Source organism: Tenrec ecaudatus, chromosome 14 (assembly GCF_050624435.1).
Source record: "Tenrec ecaudatus isolate mTenEca1 chromosome 14, mTenEca1.hap1, whole genome shotgun sequence".
NCBI classification, from domain to species: Eukaryota; Metazoa; Chordata; class Mammalia; order Afrosoricida; family Tenrecidae; genus Tenrec; species Tenrec ecaudatus.
The window spans coordinates 5,988,226-6,011,071 of record NC_134543.1 but is presented as its reverse complement, the minus strand read 5'-3'; the positions used below and the strand labels follow the sequence as shown (position 1 = coordinate 6,011,071).

The following is a 22,846-nucleotide window of genomic DNA, read 5'->3' as shown; positions in this document are numbered from 1 at the left end:
GTCAACTTATACCATATTTTTCCACAAACAGTACATCCGCATAAATAAAATGGCACTTTAGAAGTTCATGGGGAACCCCCATTGTCCTTTCATTCCACTTCTCTACAGACTTTCTGCACTCCCCTTGCAAGGCACACAAGTACGCAACGTATATAGTGCACAGAGGTAACTAGTGTGCAAGTGGGTACAGTGGCTTACGAAGAGTAAAGCATGGGGGATCGTTGTGTAAAAGTACGGCAGTTACACATACATATCTGTGAACCCACAGATACTGCACAGATAAATTAAATCATATTTGCATCCGTCCTAATGTCATGACCAAAAAACACCCAGCAAGCTGGTTCCTGTTTATATTAATTGGATTAAGAAAATTGTCATTAAAAAGATTGGATTTCTCATGTGTTCCTTGTACAGTCATTACTCCATACTCGTCCCTTTCTGAGTTACATAGTTATTCTATCAATGATTTACATATACAAACATACCTCCCTTTCCAGCAGCAGCACAGAATAGGATGGACCTCTACCCTCATTCTATAAACCAAAAGCAAACAAATACACATTCCAACTCATAGCGATTGCATGTGTTACCAGAATAGAAGTGTGCTCTAGAGGGTGTGCAGTATTTGATTTGGGGGAAGTAGATCACCAGGCTTGCCTTTCAAGGTACCTTGGGTGGACTTGAACCTCCCACCTTTCGGTTAGCAGCCAAGTGCCTCAATCTTTTACACCACTCAGGGATGGGCTCGCTTCATTCTACAGCATATGCTTTTCATTGGTCCACTGATGGAGCTATTAATTTAGCATTCATTCGTTTATCATAACACATCAATAAGTATAAACCAGAAAAATCTGGAAAAGAATCCAGATCAATATTAGCATTTTTCCAACTGTGCCTTACCCACTGGAAGGGACCTTAGCTCTTCTCTTAGTTCTATTTGTAAACGGGAAGAGTGAGTAGAATTAATCAATCATGCCCCTCTGTAAGATACCCAATATTCACTTTAGTGCATATTTGGTCCTCTACAGCTAGATAATGAATTATTGACGGATGTATTGACACTTTCCCTTTCTTTAATTAACAACAAACAAACAAACTACAGCAGACTAAAAACAAGACCGCTTCTTAACTACAGGTACAAATATATATATATTTTAAAATATATAAGTACTTGTAATTGGGTCTCGTTGTCTTCATTGCTATATATATTTATTTATTTACTCACGCATTGATTCGCTTAATATAAGACAATCCGTATCTATGAACTACAAAAGCCCAGGAACAAGCTTATTGAATTTTTAAAACTTCAACTCTCAGTTCATTACCATGAGGAATGCAGACTGGTTCTCCTTTTGTAATTGGCCTCAGAGTTACACGGCGGGCTTCACCAATGAGGGGGGTCCCACTCTCCCACCAATGGTCATCATTGATTCATGCTCAGCTTCCAACTTCTTCATTCAATTATGCCTTCTCTAACGGATTCATTTGTTAATTTTGAATAGTGATGCAGGCGATAGCCAGGAATCAAAGCCTTAACTATAACCAAGACCGGCTCATTGTCCTCTCTGGCAGAGTACAAATAGACAAAATAACTCACCACAATGAAATTGTTTCCGAGTATGTGTCCTAATCAAAATCCTTGCTTCCAATCAATCTCTCACTCATGATCTTTCTACCAATCTCACACTCATGATTGTTCCATGCTTGTTGTTCTGCCTACACATTAAATCACAGCCAGGTACCTACCCTCTTAGCTGACATTTGAGAAAACTGCCATTCTCCATCATTCATAGTACTTCCATTTAATAGTGAACAACTAGGTTCTGTGTAAGTGAGAGAATGGATTAAGCAACTGGGACAAAACCACTAAAGGGGAAGCTAAACTTCAAGGACACTATGTGAAATGACCGTGACCTCTACGCCATTGGTCCTCAACTACGCTGACTTGGGTTAATCATAAACTTCAGGTTATGAGACATGACCATGATGTGTTCCTAACTGGTATTCCTTAATTAGATTACCCTTCACCAATTATGTCAGAAATGCAGTTTGGTGATCTCCATACGAAAGAGTCTCAACTTTGGTGTTTGCTTCCACTGACTGGGCTTTATGCTCCTTAGTCGTAGAATTAACAAAGTCTTTGTGCTTGAAGAAGGATGAAGCCACCAAGATGGTGTTCTTTCTAGAGGGAAAAAGTATTTCACTAAAACAACCAAGAATCTTCAGTGAGTTACTAGCAAATTGAATCCAATGCCATATTACAAAAAAAAAAAAAAAATTACTCTCCAGGGCCAAGCAAGGTTTATCCCCAAAATGGAAAGGCAGTTGAGCACTAAGAAAACCAATCCCGGCAACACATCATGTTAATAGACAAAAGCAAAATGAAACACTAAATTAATAAATTAAAGCTCATCTGAATTAATGTGGAAAAGACATTTCATAAGATATAATATCTTTTCGTGATCAAAAAAATTTAAAAACCAACTCACTATGTGAAAAGGGGAAATTCTTTGAGATATTTACGAAAAATCCCCTGGAGCTGACATCATACTCAATGGGGAAAGATGGAAAGTTTTTCCCTGAAAATCAGAAATGGGAAAAGGATCCCTACTTCCAGCTCTGCTACTGAACATTGAACTTCTAGAAGCTGCAGCCAGAGCCGTGATGTGACAGAAAGAAATAGAAACCCTCCGTGTGGGAAAGAAAGGAGTAAAACTATCTCTATTTATTGGTAGAATGAGTCTATATAAAGACAACCCCAAATTTTCACAATAAAGCTGCTCGAGGTGAACAATCAATTCTGCAAAATTTCAGGGTACAGGTCAGCACAACAAAAGTCATGTGTGTTTCTCCATGCCAATCACAATTGACCCGAATACAGCGTCAAGAACGTCATTCCATTTACAGCGGCATTGAAAAGAATAAATAACTGAGCAAAGTCAGCTCTGGGTGTGACAGTGAGCACACTGAAAAGTCGGAGGTGCAGCTACGATAAACTGAAGGAGCCCTGTATGTGGAAAGACACAGCACGGTCGTGGACTGGAAGACTTAATAGCGATGTCATTGCCATCAAAACATTCTTGAAAAAGAACGTAGATGGCTTCACACTCTGAGATCTCAAAATGCACTGTAGAGCTACATTGACCCCAAAAAGAAGGGTGCTGGCATAAGACGAGACGTAGGCAATTGGAATGGAATGGAGAGTCTAGAAATAACCCCATACTTTTATAAGCAACTGCTTTTAAACAAGAGTTCTAAGCTCACTTGGCAGGGAAAGAACAGATCTCAACAACCGTTGCTGGGGCAAAAATCATCACATGCAGAAAATATGCTTTGCCATTTCTCTACGTCTGCTCTAATTTCTACCTCACATCTGATACGGGAAATACCCTAAGATGTATCAATGACCTAAGTAGTCGAGCTAAAGTCATAAACATCTTAGAAGAAAACATAGGGGCGGATCTTCAGAACCTTGTATTTGACAAGGGATGTTCAGGCAGAATACTGAATGCACGAGCAGTAAAAGAAAAAAACCAGCTAACACGGACCTTATCAAAATAAAACCGTTTTGCGCAGCTAAAGAAATGATCAAGAAAGTTAAAAGGCAAATATAACATGAGTGCAATGTTTGGAAATCACATACATAGGTATATTCAGGGCTTGATACCCAATAAGAAATCTTACAACTGAACAACAGACAAGCGCATCAAAAGAGGACACCTGAATAGACAATCATCCAAGTTATGTAAACAGCCGATAAGAACATTAAAGATGGGGAAAATGCAAATAGGACACCACCTCCTGCTCATGAGGGGTGCGGATGTGTTGTTAAGGGAAACTAAGAAGCGCTGGTGGGAAGATACAGTGGTAGCCTCCGTGAGAATCAAGCTTGGTTTTACCTCAAAAGGATAGAGAGTCAAAGAGAGAATTCCCACGGGGCCCAGCAATTCCACTCCTGGGACTTGCAAACTGGCTGGTAACATCCTTATACATTGATGCTAATTACAGTAGTATTCGCTATAGACAGAGGTGGGAACAATTCAAATGCCTATCAACAAACGATGATAATTAACACGTGGTAGACGTGTACATACGGTGGTGCATTTAGTCAGCTATTAAGAGATAGCTGATACATGGCAGGCGAAGACATCAAATGAACCTTGAAAACATTATGCTGAGTCAAATAATTTAGATACAAAAGGACAAATCGTACATGGCCTCACTTAGATCAAACTACTACCACAGGCAAAATACATACAGACCAAAAATGGCAAAAATTTATGATAGAGATGTATGTTCTTATGTATGTACCCAGAAGGATAACAAACATACACGTTATGAGGAGTGGAATTTAAAGTTAATGGAATTTTCCCACACATTTTTAAAGCCCCCTTACATATACCACAATAAATTTTTCCTAAAAATGAAGTTAGTGCTCATTTTTTTCTTTTTAATATTGATATTTGTCAGGAAGACCAAATTGATTATAAACCCTTCTTTCCCTTACAATCCTATCGTTTTCCAAAAATGCCGCTCTATTTCTATCAAACTTAAAATTCTCTTATTTAGATTGCTCTCTTAAGTTATAGGGATGTCTTTGACTCCCCCACTCAACACATACTAAGAACTGTATCAAGTACAGAAATCTGACTTTAATTGCCATCTGTGTAGGATTAGGCAAGGCCGTCTTTTTGTTGGACTTTATTTGTACAGAATTGAACATATTTAATCAGTGTCTCCTGGCATAACTTCATCAATGATCATTATGTATTTATGAATGCACTTACTTACTATTATGGAAAAAAGAGTCCTCCCCACCCCCCGCCGCCTTTTTTTAAAAAGAAAAAGAAAGCTCAAGAGGGTAACGAATACCAACCCACGAATTAAATTCGAAGGCTCACAAATGTCTAAGTGCCTCTTTCACAAATAGAAAAAGTTGAGAATCTTCCTTAAGATATCTTCAGGGGTAAACAAGATGCATCAATAACCTTGTATCATAAGGTTTGCTCCTAAGTGGCCCATAGCTGGCTGACTTTTAAAAATTCAATTGAGATATATTATGCATTCTTTCTCTTATAGAAAGACAACAATATTAGAGATCTCACAGGAACTGTACAAGAACTAACCAGTATTTCTATTTGTCAATATGTTATTGCCCACAGAAATAATGGACTTATGTCTTTTTGCACTATTTTAATAAAAATCAGAAAGGAAAATCAGATCAACTATAAATGCTATCATATAAAACATTCTTATCGTTGGTCTCAGCTTGGCTTTCAATTATGTGGTTATTTCATGGTCTATATTTAATGTGTGTCCATTTCCTTGCTAAAATTGTCAGTGAACACCGAATCGTTACCACACGGATAATACATGGCACACAAACAACTGGTCACAGCTGCCTTACCAGAAAGATAAGAGCTTTGACTGTCAGCTTTGCTTTCTTAGGGAACTGAAAGTGGTTTCTATCAAAATTCATGTTCCAAGTATTCTATGACAGTCATTCCTGGTCTATGCTGGGCATGTTTTCTATCTTTCTTTCTTATTTTTTAATTCACTGATTCATGAATAACGAATCAATTGCCAAATGTCAAGAACAAGATCTTCCAATTAGTGATTCTTTCTTGAGAGAGCTAATAAACTAAATCTCCTTTTGCAATAGCTGAGAACATGTGCGGATCAATTAACATCCATCATTTACACCAAATTCCCATTCAGCCTTGGTCGTTCGGTGGTCCACCGTTCATCCGCCCGTGCTTTGACAACGGCATATTGAAAAATGACGAAACTGCCGTCTCCCACGGCCACTCAGACATTTGCGATATCTCTTCTATTTTTACAGATTGCCCAACAGATAATTTAGAAGGTTAGGACCATGGCGCTATGAAAACGTTGGAATCATTTGTGTTGGAAAATAAAATGCGATGTTCAAGCATTCTGAAAATGAACGCAACATCACTGCCTTCTTGCATAGCTTCAGTTGGATCAAGTTAACCAGCACATTTCATTTCTTCTACGTCTATCAACATTTAATTTCTTTACATGCTTCCCCATCTCCTATGAACAAAGCATCCCACCCAAGGGGATGGACACTGGCCTTTCTACCATTATCCATGTTCTTCATTCAGGACAGAACGACGGCCAGGGTTTCCTTTCTCAGAACATGAAGACACCAACTGCCCAGTCATCCTTCAGGGGGGTTGAGGGGGGAGCGGAGTATTCCTAGATTTAGTTTGTAAAATGGATCTACATTTCTCTGTAACTGGTTCAGAATAAACTTTGACCTGAGACTGGAATCCTTTAAAATTTTTATTCATTTTTAATTTTAAGAAATAGGACCATGACTACTGAATCGATTGCACAACAAAAGAGTAGGATCTAAAGTTATTGTAAACCCTACCGATGCAAACACTCTACCTACCCAAGTAAGAGAACGCTTTTTCGTGAGCCTTAGTCAGAATTACCAGACACCAAAGGGGCAGACAATGAATCAGTTCTGACCCACAGCGATCCTATAGGACATGGAACAACAGCTTCATCGGTCTCTATGACTGCCTCATCTTCCTCCCGCTGAGCAGCAAAAATTAGTAAATTTAAATTCTTCTCGCACGTCACATTCTCTCTGCAGTCCAAGATACCACTGTCGATCACGGGGGTCCCAATGCCTTTAGTCTTTGGTATTAACTTGAAATGTCGCTGCCATCGAGTCAATTCTTACTCATGGTGACCCTATAGGATAGGGTTGAACTGCCTCTATGGGTTTCTAAGATTCCAACTCTCTATAGGGACTATAAAGCCTCATCTCTCCACTGAGGAGCAGCTGATGGTTTCGAACTGCTGACCTTGCAGATCACAGCACAACATGTAACCACTATACCACCAGGGTTCCTATGTCCCTACATTATTCCCTATGCCCCTCAGTCCGTAGTCACAGAGGGTTATGGTCAAGACCTAGGTGATTAGAAATGATGTGAATTAGTTAAGTTACATTGAACCTATCCCCCCCCCCAAACCATTGAAATATAATGAAGCAGCATCCATTTAGATTATTTTAGTGGATATTATTTAGGAAGGTGAAATTAATTATAAACTAGTTCAGGTACATCCCCACCACTGCTCAAGAATGCCTCTCTCTTTCATTCGGTTAACTTAATTTATGGTGTAGTTTTACGTAACATAATGAGTACCTTTGAGTCTATCAAAAGCACAAGACTAAGAGCAAGGTCTCTTACAGATATCTTTACATTTTAAATTTTAACAAACTAGATGAACGTTTTAATGGATGTTACCTTTTGCATAACTGGATCAGTTTTACTCTTTGTTTTATGACATGAGCTCATGAGTGACCTAGCTTCGTGTCAGTGATGTGCTCACTTATTCATTCACTTATTTAACTGCTCATGGAAATGACCCGACCACGTGCACCTTATATAAAGAAAAATGGCAATGCCAGCGGGAATCCAGAAACGGAATATTAGTGTATGCGGTGACTTCTATGCACTGCACGCAAACAGGAGCTGAGGGTTACCAGCCCGATACCTAATCTCCGCACACACCGGTGCTCTCTGTTCATGTGTGTAGTTACTCACTATCTTCGTTATTTCCTTGCATGGTCATGGAATAATCGAAGCCACCTTGTCCGCTTTCTTTTTTTTAAGAGAAAATGAGCAGCAGACACATCAACCACCCAAAATTGCGATTACATTAAAAGTTAATTGTGCATATGATCCGGGCCTGAACTTAGAAAAGTCTAGGTTTCGTTCTTGTGGGGGATTTTTTGGCTTCTTTGTTTAGCTTTGGTTTGGTTTTCTTGATCTAAATATCCATAAGGTACAACTACTCCCATAATTACTAAGGAAAAAACACCTCAACCTTGTAGTTCTCAAGGGCTCATTCTCACCCAGGGGCAATGTCGCCCCCCAGAGGATATACGTCAAAGTTGGAAGGGTGTTTTGGGGGGTTTGGGGTTGTCTTCCCTTGGGGAAATGGTTACTGGTACCAAGTGAATGCAGAGCAGAAAGTAGAACGCACAGGACCGCCTCCATAGGGGGAGGCCGCCGAGGTCCACGAGGTCCAAATGCCAATGGTGCCTCGCTTGACAAGCCCTATTCTTCTCCCTTAAGAATAACTGAGGTCCTACCTTCCCAAAGAGGCAATAACCTGAATCGCTATCATTGAATGAAGTTTTAAATCAACTGAATTACAAAATATAATTTAATATTTTTTTAATCTCTGATTAAAATCCTTCCATCGTTTTAATGGCCCTCAGTTGCACTGAATTGCATTAACTGTAAACTCTGGCTCATTTCCATCATTGGCCCCTATAAGGCAGCCTTTGACTTTCTTTGTAGGCTTGGTCATTTATTTACTCCTGTTGCCTCACTGAGTAACAAACAAACCACCTAAGCCAAGGGCGTAGCTTATTTAGACCGTTCCCAACAGCTCTCTCTAAGCCATCTCCAAAGAGGTAAAAACCAACAGCGATATTGCGATGAAATAATTAAATCTGCGATGTTGTTTTCAACCTTAGAAATAAATGCCTATTTTATAACGAATGAAAAAACATAGATTTAGCTCTTTTAAAGGACTTGCGTTGTGACGGGCTAGGTGCATCAGAAGCCTGAGTTCCTATCATGTTCTCATTACTGCACCAAGAATGACATTACTTTCAATGTATTGACTTATTTACAATTTAATTTTTAATAATGTAATGAACACTGTTGAGTCCACCACCCAACAGAGGAGTAGTAAATATAACTATTAAAGTAATCCGTCTATATCCTCCCCCACCACGCGGTTCAAAGCCTCGTTAATCTTTTTTAATTGACCACACTTGAGCGTGGCTGACGTGGTGTCCAGAAGCAGTGTTCCGAAATCTACCCCGATTTGTGGATTTGTTTATCAATTTGCTCACGTATTGTCTTTTATTTAATTAGTCAAAGAATAATTTGATTATCTACTTTAAACAAAAATACATCAGAAACTACGAGGAATTCAGAAGTAAAGTAACATTTCATGTAACTGCTGATGGGCACTTGGCCCATGGTGGAACCTGTCTAGATTCTTCTGGAGAATAAATCAACCATCACCCTTGCTCTGAATTGGCCCATGTTCTGCTAATTGACTAAGATATGAACTCATTCATCAATAGAAAAGGACATTGCCATTTTGCCTTGGACACAATAGTAAGAGGTCTACTAGCCAACAATGTGCGCACTAACAATGCACATCTCACAGCCCCAAACATCGAGGCCCTACTGTGATGGGGACAGGATCCCATTCCACTTGGATCCATAATCAACACCCATGGAAGCACGGGTCCAGAAATCAAAGAACGTAATACATTGGACAAAGGTGCTGCAAAAGACCTTTCTAAAGCATAAGACATCACTTTGAAAATGAAGGTGTGCCTGCCTTGTAACTATGGTGTTTAAATGTTCTCATTGCTCCCTATGTACAGGAAAGCTGGACAGCGAAGAAAGGACTGAAGAACCGTCCTTTGTATGACGGTGTCGGCAAAGAAGGGCGAAGACTTCACGAACATGTCAGCTGAACAAGCTAGGCAGTTTAAGGGGGGGGGGGGGGAATCCATCTAGGACACCGCTTAAAATTGAACAGGGAGAGATATCATCTCCCTTACCTTGGGCATGTTATCAGGAGGGACCAGACCCTAGAGATGGACATGATACTCCGTGAGGTCAGCCCAAAAGTTCGAAGAAGAACCTCAATGAAATGGACTGACACAAACGCTCCAACCGTGGGCTCCCATAGCAACTACTGTGAGGAAGGGCAGGATCCTACTACTTTAATGCATTTTCATCTATTTATTACTTTGAAATGGGCCAACCTCCCAAAACAAAACTATAGACTCTGCTGCTTACATTGATCTTTCTCTTCTTACCCAGGAAAGAAAAGTTAAGATCGTTATCATTAATATATATTCACTTGGTGAAGTAAATTTTTTTTTTCAAAAGAATGTAAAAGCCTACAATGAGATGTTTTTCTAAAACTTCTTAATGGGTATATTTTAAGTTAGTTTTATTGTACTGGATTGATAATAAACTTGGATCAATTTATCATCGGCCAAAGATGGAACACTCCTTTTTATTGTAAACTTAATTGCTTTTTCGGTTTAAATAATATAATTAATGCCAACAGGAAGATAAGGACCATATTCATCATAATGACGTGTGTGCATGGCCTCTGTCTGTACATTTAACAACTTAGGTGGTTCATTCATGCCAAATCGGATAGATATAAATCCCTATTTTATGGCGTAAGATTCCTCTGATTTATATTCTAGTGATCCACTGATGCTTACCCATGTACATGATTACACATGGAACAAATTAATATGCATTTTTCTCAAGAATTAGTACATGCAAATTTCTAAGAGTACTTTACCCCTAAACAGGAAGAAATCAGTCGTTTCAGTTCTTTACCAGGACAACACTAGCAAATAATAATAAATAGGTTTGATCATTTCTTCTGGTTCATACTACATGTTCCTTATCATTCCACGCCCTGCCTTCTCTGGAATAACTGTTCTTTTCCCCCTTATAACATCACATCTCTATCCATAGAAGCTAAGATTTAAGAAAAAAACATTGAATATGTTGATATTTCATGGCCTGGTGACATATTCTACTAATGCCTTTTTATTGAGAAAAGAATAAATCTCAATAAAGAGTTCAATTCATCATAACTCTGATCATAACTATGATCATTGTCAACACTGAGTCCTACCTCCCAGCAGACACAAAATCCACCTCAACATGAATCAAGGGCCTAAGTATTCATTTAAAAAACCCATAAACTCTTGGAAGAAAACACAGAGAGGACCTATGTTTTTTAAGTGGTAGATTACTGTACACAGTTACAAAATCAAGAGTACCAGAAGGTGAACTGGATCACTGGGACCTCATGAAATGTACACGAGTAGATTACTCAGAAGCCATCACCAAAAGCTTAAACAAACAACCTATAGACTTGGCGGGGAGGGGAGGGTAATCTTTGCAAGCAATATTGGAAAAGGGTCTAGTCTCAAAAATACATATAAAATTTCAACAAATCAACAACAAAAAAACAACCACCCTATTTCTTTCGTGGGAAAATGACATGAACAGTCACTACCCATTCATGTGGCCAAAAATGTGAAAAGATGCTCCTGACCGTGAGCCACTGAACAGCCATAAACCCAACCCACAAAGCTTTGTTGCAGCTTGCTTAAAAAAAGTGGCTTGAGTGAAATCATCAGAAGGCAACCAATGGAGAGATTGAAATCCTTGTCCTCTGTTAATGGAGCTATTCAATGGTACTGCCATTACTGAAAACAACATGGCGCGCCCTTCCAAAGCTCCCATTTGAACTACTCTGTATGGTTTTGCGATACTCCTCCTACATGCATACCCCAGCGACCTCATCCGTGTGACACAAACAAACCCAGGGACACCTATGTGCGCTACACCGCAACTCCCCAAAGGGCCAAGAGGAAAACAGCCGAGTGCCCGACAGGGAAGGTGCAGACCGAAAGTGTTCAGAGATGCCGTGGGAGGCCAAGCCGCCACCAGCAAGGAAGATGATACTCATGCACGGGTACCAGGGGTGAGGACAGGGCAGCAGAGTCCCGAAATAAGTGGACGCTTGTTTTTCGGTGAGAGGAAAGGTAATACCAAAGGGTGTGAAGTGCTTACAATTTGATGTAACTAAGACTTACACATCCATTCAAGCAGAGTGTTTGGGGCAAAGTGACTAAGACATGAACCCACACCAAAAAGGGATGTTTGGGGTAAATCCTAGGACATATATGATGATACTGCAACAGCCAAAAACGTAAGTGTGGTTAAATATGTGTACGATTACATGTACATGCAAATATATCCATAGAGCTGTACGTATATACATGTGTGGGAGTGAAAAATAACGATTCGAATAACATCTTATTTAAATAATAGTTCATAATTATTATTTCACAGCATGCTGTTTAATAACATCCTTATGTATATAATAAGCACTTCGGGTGCATACTTAAGGTTAACTTCTTAGATAGTAACAAAACACCTTAAGTTATTGGTTTCCTGGGTTTAAAGTCTAGGGCTATGACCTCAGGGGACAACTCGGACAAATGGCATAAAGAGGTCATCAAGTTTATACTCTGCATCTTATTTTTGCTAAGTCATTTTTGGCACGTTAAAGGTTTGAGCACAGGCATCTACGACACACTATCCAACTCCTTTGTCCAGAGCAAAAGACAAAGAAGAAACCAGAGAAGACATGAGTCTACAGGACAGTGTACATAGCAAGAAGGATCTCATCTACCCTGAGACCAGATGAACTAGATGGTGCCCAGCTTTTCTTTGTGAGTATACTGTTCATAATCAAACTAGACGAACCTGACAGAACAGGAGAACATGTGGAAGAGAAATCAAGTCCTTAAAAAGTCCTCCTTACTGGGATGGTTGAGACAACTACCCAGAGAGACGCCTTCATATCAACTCCTTAACTCATGACTAATCCATAGGAGACACGTCCCCACTTGACCTGGACATCGTTTAAAGATGATACAATAGCAACCGTGATACCATGATGTCACTCTAGATTAAGATGACTAACAGCATCTTCCTATATGACAACTCTTAATGAGATAACCTGAAGGGAGAAATGTTGGCATAAGCAGTCTTAGATTGTATAATTGCATGTAGGCTGTGGATTACTTTGCTACCATGTTGCAAATCGAAATATTCTCGTGAAAATCCATGAGCATCATCAAGAATTTATACCTCTGAATGTTACCGACCTTAATGCTTCTGACCCTCACCATAAAGAGACAACAACCAAGATCTCTACTATTTGATGTTGATGGTGAAACTAGAATTTAAATTTATTCAATCCACAGAAATACGGTTTTTATTCTATTCATTTAAATGAATTAGTCCAGTAAGCAAATCCCGAGGTGAAAGGCAGTTTTGAAAATAACAAGAAGGTAAAAGTTAGGTATTTTTAGGGATATGAATGGTTACCCATAGTTCTAGAGCATACATTAAAATTAAGTGAAGTCAAGAAGGACCACACAGGAACTAATACCAATGGAAGACATAAAACGTACTGTATTTCATTGACTAATGAATGTCACTACTTTTCACTTACTCAATTATTTAATTTAAATTAACGTAATCAAAATCTTTAAATGCAAATTTCATGGACTATTCTGAACAATGGCCCATGTCTGACCCTGTTTTATGTGTCCATGCAATCATGTATTTAATTACTCATCAATTAATGTTACTAAGTGTACCCCATAGGGGGGAAAAAACGGTAAAATGAGCAGCAACATAGAACTGACATAGTATTATGTGGAACTATCTATATGTACAATAACAAAAGTGAGAAAGGCTCAAATTTTTTTTGGCCTAAATGGTTTAAAGTATGCATATCAGTTGTATAAAACAGGGTATTCGTTATTCTTATTTCATAGCATGACTCATTAGTGTTTAATGTGCTATATTTTAACTAAGATATGAATATATTCACCCACTTATAACAATATGTAATTATGTCATTATTATAATTATAGTATAATTCACCAGAACCCAACCCTAAATAATATACACATTTGATCACATGCTCATTGCCCATAGTAAATTATATCAACTCAATCATAATTTTTGTCATGTGACATATTCTCTTAATGATAATGCTTGCAATTCATGATTGCTCTTTTTTAATTAGTTATTTAGTTAATTACTTGCACAAACTTTTCACCCCCTTCCTAATAAAATGATCAACAATCTACCACCAACTAATAATTAATCTTGCAAACATTTGGCTCTTTGATACCTGGTGAAAGGGGTAAAAGTCTTGCTCTATTTTTTACTTTAATAGCCCTGAGTGCTTTATAAGTCCATTAATAACAATTCTTATAGACTCATTTCATAATATCAATATTTGATGTTCCTTACCTTCATGCATTCCACCATTTCTTTCTTTCTTCATATATTACATTTCATTACAATAAAACCCAAAACCATACCCAAAGAAGACAAAAGCCCAAGAACAAGAGATTAGGTATTTCTACCTTCTTCCCTCTTCTCGTCTAGTTATTCAGAGTTAAAGGATCCAATCAAAACCGTTGATTGAGACACCCCATAATACCCATCTTTGGTCTAGTCATAGGATTTGCTTCTTCTTCATTTATATCCACCTAAGTGGTTTTACACACAGATGCATAAATTATAATATGATGGATATTAAATAATCATTCATGCCAAGAACAAGTTGCATGACTGTTAATGCATGTATGGGCTAGTCAATAACGTCTATGTCCACCCCAGTGATCTATTCATGCTCATCTATCATTCACTTCTTTTTTATCGATTTCATATAATTCATGCACCATATAATTCAATGGCTTAATATATTCAAGTGAATTGTCATTTATTTTCTTTTTATTTAAAAGATGGTACAACGAATCACATAAGTCTACCATCATATCTCGCAACTAGAATGCTGACAATGTTGTACAACTTCAACTAACTGTGCGCCTCTCATAACAAAATAGAAATAGTAGGGAAATTCCTCGACATAATTAAGGACTTACATGTAAACCCAACAGATGTTATTATTCTCAATGAAGACTGAGAGCCTTCCCCTTGAGATAGGAAATGGGTATGTGGTGAAAGTCCTAGCCATAGCAATAAGATAGGAAAGCGAAATAAAAAATATCTAAATTGGATTGGAATACATAAAACTATCTCCATTCACAGATGAAATGATCCTATACTTAGAAAACACTAGAAATTCTGCAAGAAAACAACTGGGTCTAATAGAACAATGCTGCGACATTGCATAGTTCAAGATCAGCACACACAAATCAGCTAGGTTCCTTTACACCAAAACTGAGTCTTATAAAAAGGAAATCAAGAAAACACCACCACTGATATAATCACCTTAAAAAGTGCGAAATAGCTAGGAATTAATCTAGCCAGAAACATAAAAGACTTATCAATGAAAAACACAAACCGCTATTACAAGAAACAAAAAGAGATCTATGTAAATGGAAACACATCCCACACTCATGGACTGAAAAAGCTAAAAGAGTGAAAATATCGCTACTTTTTAAAGGAGATCTACAGATAAAATAAATTACTGATCCAAATTCCAACACCATTTTTTTTAAATGAAATGAAAAGCAGATGACTAACTTTCTATGGAAAAGAAAGAAGCCCTGAGTAGGCAAAGCACTACTAAAGATGAAGAATAAAGTCTGAAACCTCACATCCCCAACATCAAAGCATATTATATAGCCATTGTAATCAAAAGAGCCAATGGATGTGAATTGATGCCCCAGAAATAAATCCTTCCACTGATGGACAACTGATTTATGACAAGTGGTCAGAATTCAACCCAATGGGGAAGAAACAGTCTCTTAAATAAAAGGTGCAGGCAAAATCAGGTGTCTGGTTGCAGTGAAATGAATCGGGGCTAATACCGCACACCATATGCAAAAATTAACTCGGATGAAAAATCCGAATATCAAGTTTGAAAAGACAAAATTCCTGTAAGGAAACTATGGGACCGAATTTTAAGATAGATAGATAGATAGATAGATAGATAGATAGATAGATAGATAGATAGATGATAGATAGATAGATAGATAGATAGATAGATAGATAGATAGATAGATAGATAGATAGATAGATAAAGCTAGTGAGTACAATTACAAATGCAGGAGTAACTGGGACCTCAAAATTAAACTTTATCAAGTAGATATTAAACTATTTTAAGTACATGAAAAAATATTTGGAAATGATCTCTGATAAGAATCTAGTAATTAATACACCAAGAAAACGTCACCACCACAGGGAAAGGGAAAAAAAAGACAACTGTTTAAAAATGGACAATGAACATAAACAGGCAGCTCCTCCAGAAGCCGTTCAAGCGACCAACACACCTACAGAACAGGGTTCATACTGGTCAGCCCTGGAGAGATGCAAAAACCCAAACAACTATGAGACACAACCTTACCTTGCTTTGAATGACATGGATCTAAAAGAGCTAACCGCTACATCAGCCTCATCGAAGAGCTAGATGGTGCATGGCAACTACCGATGATCATCCTGATTAGGAGAACAGTAGTTGAATCCTGAAAGAGAGGAAAATGCAGAGGGGAATTCAAATTGTTTTTTGTTCTTCAAAGCCCAGGCTTGTTGGGCTGGTTAAGACTGGAGGATTCCCTGAGACTTCTGCCCTGAGATACTCTTTAAGCCTTCAACTGAAACTTCCACCTGAGAGCACCTTTGAGTGACAAAGTTATCAACGAGTCCAGGGCACCACGTTTCAAAAAATCTACACGAGACCAAAAGGTGAACGATTCCACTTGGTTGATGTTGAGACGATTAGGGGGCCGGAAACTAAGGTGTTGGACAGCATTCTGGAAGCGCTAACTAGTGGCACTGAACCATCTGTGTAGAACCTGTCACGAACACATTGACTGGGCCAGCTTTCTCCAAGAACACAATGAAGTCTTTTTTCAATTCCTAAAGAATACCGAGGAAAGGTCCATCCAATCCAGCAGCACTGGCAGGGCAGTGGTTACGAGTTGGGCTGCTAACTGCAGTTGGAAACCATCAACCACTCCATGGCAGCAAGACAAGGCTTTCTACTCCTGGAAACAGTTACATTCTGGGAAACCCACGTGGCAGTTCCACCCTGTCTGTAAAATGTCGCTGGCGTTGAAATGGACTTGCAGGCAGTTGATTTGTTTTGTTTTTGTTTTTTTATGTTTTTTCAATCCAGCAAACAGAAAACTACAAATAGCTTCTGTTGTTATATGTACTTCTTAATGAATCAGCAGTCAAATCTTTGGCGAGAGCAAAACATCGGAATAAATCATAATGCATTAACAGTAACAACCAAATGAATCCCGCCATCATCGAGTTGACTCTGACTCATAGAGACCCTTTCAACTAGAACTGGCTCCAAGGAGCCTTTGAGGCTTCGCAAGGTTTTCCGTGTCTCTTTAAGGAAGCGAATGACATGTCTTTCTTTCAGAGTGGCTGGTGGGTTCAAATGGCCAACCTTGCAGTTGGCAGGCAAATGCTTAACTGCTACACTGCCAGGGTTCTAAAATTAATTGTCAAAAGCTAGTCAAGTAATAAAATTAGGTATATTTGGTCAATGCACCTCGAAATCACAGAACTGCTTTGATCAGAAAATCTGGAATAAGACTACATCGGCCTCATGAGTCCTGGCTTGGCCCTTTTTCGTTGTATTTATGTATGCATCTGTTAATTCTTAATAACTCTATTTTAATAAAACCACCACGCAACCCTAGAACAAGGTTCAATGGCATCTATCTGTCAATCTGTTCACCTCGAACTTAGAAACTAGCCTACTCATATATGTTTTTTTTAATTCAATCACCCTTACACTCCGTGAGATTAATCACCCATGATCACTGGAGGGTCTTACCCTTGGCCCACGTTTTCTTATTATCTTTGATGTTATTTATGTGCGCATTTACAGTTCAGAATACAGCACACACCCATCAGCCAGCCACCAAACTCACGACACCGCTAACCATTACTCACCCGGCTTGGCCCACGGCTGGTTTTCCACAGCGACGGTCATCAATAGCAGCGTTCCATTAGGTTCCTGTAGAGTCACCATCCTAGGGGGTACAGGCAGATATGAGTAAAAAAAAGTCTAGGCATGCGTCACGGCTGTCAGATGAGCTGCACCTGCGCTGCACTGTACTAACCCAGTATCTCTACAACATGACCCGCCTGCAGCACTGGTCCAAGCAGAGCTCCCAGTTGGTGCACTTCTTAATTGATAAATCTGCACTACTGTAATGAGCACGCACGCATGGGTTCACTACCCAAACCCCAAACAAGAATAATCGCAATTCCAGTCCTCTGACCCAGTGCTTCTTATGCACGCAGAGCATCCCAGACCCCTCTAGTGTACTCGGCGGTGTGGTAATAATACCCTCTGGTGCAGAAGAGCGCTCCCTCTCGCTCCCTGCTTGCCCTTCCTCATGGTGTCCACTCTGGTTGAATGGGAGCCCGGCACTAACCCCAAACAGAAATATCGAGGGCCGCCTGCCTTTGCCTGCCCAAAGGTGTCTTTAGCCACAGAAATCAAGAGCCTTTTAGGTCATGACTCTGCATAAACAGATTTATCGCGATCCTTCATTGTAACAATTAAAACTGGAGTGTCCTTTTGAAGACTGGTCCACTCTTCCATTTGGTCACTCCTCGTCTAATTCATTTCTAACCAAATCTTGTACAACAAACACCCCTGAAACTACCCCGCAAGGTCAATGGATGGATATGCCACAGGTGAGTTATGCACGTGCTGCCTCTGCAGAGCCTCGAGAGCCGGGGGCTAGTCACTACTTTAATGGGCCCAGTTGGGTCACTGTTGTTGGCCGCCTTGGACTCACTTCTGTCTGACTCACTGCAGCCTTGGGTACAACAGAACGAAACGCTGCCCAGTCCTGCGCCACCCTCCCAAGTACCGTGAAGTGTGAGCCCACTGTTGCCAGGAGCCCGCTGTTTGAATTTGCTGGGTTAGCTGTGCATGAGGTATGCTAGGTGGGAATGGACCTGGGAGGCTGGAATTCTAATACTGAGCAGCCTGTACCAGAACTATATTCATGAATCACCATGCCATGCAAGAAGATTACCAAAGGACTCCTGGAAAGACCAGCAGGCTGGAAACCCGGGCTCCCTGGGGATGGTCCAGTCTTTGCCTTCAGCTCACTGCGGGCCCTAGGAAGTGACCCTTCCCCTTCCCCAACCACAGGTGGCAGCAATCCCACAGGCTTCCTTCCCTTGCAAGGCAAGGCGGGGGACAGATGAAAAAGCATGAAGTTCAAGTGCAAGTTCCCACACAGCAGCACGGGTCGCTAACCCGGTACCTCTGGTAAGCAGCACAGCAGGTTCCCAGCATGCCTCGGCATATATTATCTTGTTTGATCCTCACAACGGGGCTTCAAATTAGACATAATCATCATAATTAGCCACTATTTACGAAATGCCTACTCAGAGCCCGCCCCCGCACGGACTGCCTTGCTTTGCCCTCACTAATCGCATTCAGGGGTGGGTACCATTCGACAGCATCTTTCTCTCCACCCCAGCTCCCCCCCCCCCCCAAAAAAATGTGCTGTACATGCCCTTCAGGAGCTGGCACGGGCTGAGGGGCTCAGGATACATGAGCAGAGCAAAGGCCTCATCTTTCTGGGGCAGGCCTCCTTGTGGGCAGGGAGGGGAATCAACAGGACTCAGAACAAGCCAGTCCAAGGAGGTAGTGAGAGGGTGGCAGCAGCCCTGGAGGGCAGAGACAGAGACTTTCTCACTGAGAAAGTGCCAACCGAACAAAAGACCTCTACCCTGGCTCCCGCTTCCTCTAACCTCTCTGCCACCCCCTGGAAACCCCCAAGGTGATCTTCCTAGGATAGAACTGTCTACTGGGCACTCAGAGTGAGAAGTTTCCACAAGGAGAACCAGCAGCCTTCTGGTCTGAACGCTGTGTTTGATTTTGATTTTGCCCGTCTCCATAGGCTATAGACACATGCCTCTGAGCGCCTGGGTGGCCAATGGTAAAATGTCCATCCTGGTTCTGACCCGGCAGAGACACTGTAGGGCAGCCCCCAGAAGACAGTTAGAGTGACCATCTGCCTGCTAACGGAATACTTACTGCGTGGTCACGAGGTGGAAAGCCCAGGACACAGTACTCGGCCTAGTGGACTCATTGGAAAGTCAAGTGTCCGTGACCAATGTCCTAGTCTCCTACCTTCCATCTCAGAGCCACCTGAAGGACACAGTCGTAACTGCCCCCAGAGGGGAGCCGATTGCCTCATCCTTATCCCATGAAGTGACTGGGGGGTTCCTCGGGCCAGTCAACCCTCCATCTGAATATTGATACACCTGGGGACAGGTATGCAGGCTTCCAAGGGTCCAACTATGCCTCCATCCTTCCCTTCCCCAGAGGAATTGCCCCCCTCTCGTACGCTGCCTCCTAGCTGACGGTGGGCCCAGTGTGGAGTTCTCCAAGTGCTCTCCTGGGTCTTACATGGCTAGGTGGGGCTCTCAGGAGAGGGTGGCCATGCCAGGGGGCTGAGCTGAGCAGACAGGCATGCAGTGTCTCTGCCTTCTGCCCACGGCAGCTGGTATACCATGTTGAGAAGGACTTTGGACCCGGTTTCCCTTGTGTGCCTCCCCCATTGGCTGGGCACAGCAGAGGAGACTATCTAGTGAGCCAATCTCCTCCACCCATATCATCTGCAGACTGCCCTGGTTGGGATGTGGTACACACACCATCTCCATAGTACCTGGGACCTAGGATGCCTGGGTAGACGACTACCAGCTCTACCCCAGCCCAACGGGTCTCTGAAGGTTTCAGGGAAATGGGAAACTTCTAACAGGGCATGGCAGTTAAGTGTTAAAAGTCTGGGGACTTCATAAGCATTAGCTCTAATTTTCTCCAGGACCCAATAAGAAAGCCAGAACTGGCCCCAATGGCTGCACCCAGAAGTTTGCCAACGTTGGCTTTCTCATTGAGCCTTTACATCGGGCAGATGTTCAACCCCTCTGGACTTGCCGCGGTGCCTACCTTCCAAAGCTCTGGGGACCCTGAAAAGCCCAGAGCTCACCCAGGCACCCACCTGACAAGTGAACTGCAAATGAGCTGGGTGAGTCTGGCGGAATCTTGGAATGCCAAGGAACTGCTAGATGACTTGAAGGAAATGTGGCTAATTTTTGAGCTGGGAGAGTGGCACTGTGCTTCTGACTTTGGCATCCAAGTGTGGGGTGGGAGGCAGGTGGAGGGAGTGGGGAGATTGACAAGAAGTACAGTGCGTTGTGAAGGTGGATACTTCCAAGTGGACAGAGGACCCGAGATGGGCTGGACCCTCTGGGAGAGACTGTCTGGTAGCTGGGTTATAGATGGACTGAGGGAGATACTGTCTGGGAGTTGGGGAGGGTGGGGGGGCGGGACTGAAAGATTACAGAGTTGATGCCCACCAGCCCCCAGACTCTTGATCCTACCACAAGTCTCCCTGTCTCATGCCACACCCTCCTGCTCACCCACAGGTCCCTTGGTCCCCCACGCCTTCTGCCCTGGCTCTAAGAAAAAGAGATGTACCTCATTTTTCAAAAGCAGAGCTTACCTCCTGGCGACTCCGCTTTAGTTACTGGGAGACTCACTGTCTCCATTGGGCACTGAGGGAGTGCCCTGCAGTGGCAGTTCACACACCCCAAGGTCCCTGCTCCCTGCTCTCAATTGCTTATTTCTTTTTGGAAGCTCAGAGTTGCAGCCTCTGCCCTAAAACATGTATCCAGCAGAGACGGAGCTTTCCCCCTTGTTGCCAGTCTCCTCCCCTGTCCCCAGCCTTTCCCTGTCATTTGTCCTCTCAAACCATTCAGAATCTGACCCGCACTGGTCTCCCTCCCGGCCCCTTCCTCACCACCTCACCATTCCTGCCCTCTCCTGGGTCCCTGGCCCAGGGAAATGGCCAGACCCTAGCGCCTTTCCTCCAGACACCTTTGGGGTGCCTGGCCACTCTGTAGACACTGCTTGGACTGCTCCCTCCCCATCTCACCCCCACTTTGGAAAGCAGCAGGCCAGTTGGCCAGCCAGCCAGACCCTCTGCCTGCCGCAGTCCACTGCAGTGCAGTGGTGCTGTGAGGGAGGGGCCCAGGCGGCGGCACTCTGGGATAGCCGGCCCCCTCCCACCCTCCAACGCTGGGAGGCTTGTGCCACAATTCAAAACACCACAGAGAAAGCGCTGGTCCTTACCGACACGCCCCCCCCCCCTCCTCTCCTCACTTTAAGCACTGGAGATTCGGCCCAGGCAGCCCCCTGGTGGCACTTGGGGACGCCACAGACTTGCATCCTGGCTCCAGGCTTCAGACTGTCTGGTTCCACCGCACCGTGAGTTGGCACAAATGTGAAGTGGTGCAGGTCCTGCAGAGGCAGAACCAGCTCAAGGTGTCTTCTCTGGGGGTTGGCGGGGAGGACCAATGCCCAGGCCCTCCACCCTTCAGACTTGGCCCTCACGACCTGGACCTGCCTGTTGTCACTGCCCGGATGGTACTGGAGTGTCTGGCCCACCTAACTGTGGGGGTCAGGGGCTGCTGGAGTAGGGGTCTACTCTGGCAAAGATGCTGGGTCCCTGTCCTCCTCTCAGATGGGGAAGCTGAAGTGCTGGGGCAAGGGGTGTGTGTGTGTGTGTGTGTGTGTGTGTGTGTGTGTGTGTGTGTGTGTGTGTGTGTGTACCGTAAGAGTCCCCATCCATGACAGATTCAAGACGAGAGAGCCCCATAAGAGTGGGTTCTTCTAGCTTGGGGTGTCCTCTCTGGGGTGCGGGGCTGCCTCAAGGAGTAAACCCACTCTGGCTCACAGGCTCATGCCCACCCAGCCCCTGGGAGGCCAGTTTCCCCGCCAGCAAGCCCAAGGGGCCCCAGCCTTTGCCTTCCCCGCTCTCCTCCTCTGTCCACACAAACACACTCCATCCCCACCCCCACCCCCAATAGGGGGCCGCAATCCGCGTGCAGGCTGGTAGAGGCGCCCCACGTCAGGTTATTAATCCCATTTTCATAAGCCTGTGCTCATAGGTGCTACCACCTAATTTTGAATCTGCCCTTCAAACGGATTGGGCCACAGAGGAGCTAGGATCTCAAGTACCACTGGGAGGTGCTTATAAACTGATCAATCCATCCCCTGCCCACCCACACCCCCCCAGCACTCGGCACGGCCCTTGCTGAGCACAGGAGGGCAGCACGGTGCAGTGGGAGCCTGACCAGCTTGCACCAGCCGAGAGCCGGTGAGTCCAGCGCCTCTC

General features: G+C 42.6%; 1 long non-coding RNA gene across 1 annotated transcript in view; it reads right to left on the bottom strand.

The window, feature by feature from the left end:
* LOC142425550 (uncharacterized) overlaps positions 1-22,846 on the bottom strand; it is a 46,472-nt gene that overhangs the window by 16,159 nt on the left and 7,467 nt on the right. The window contains exons 3-4 of the long non-coding RNA XR_012779686.1: positions 17,589-17,668; positions 16,024-16,141 (exon numbers count right to left, since the gene is read on the bottom strand). This is a non-coding gene — a long non-coding RNA (uncharacterized LOC142425550). The remainder of the gene's footprint in view (positions 1-16,023; positions 16,142-17,588; positions 17,669-22,846) is intronic.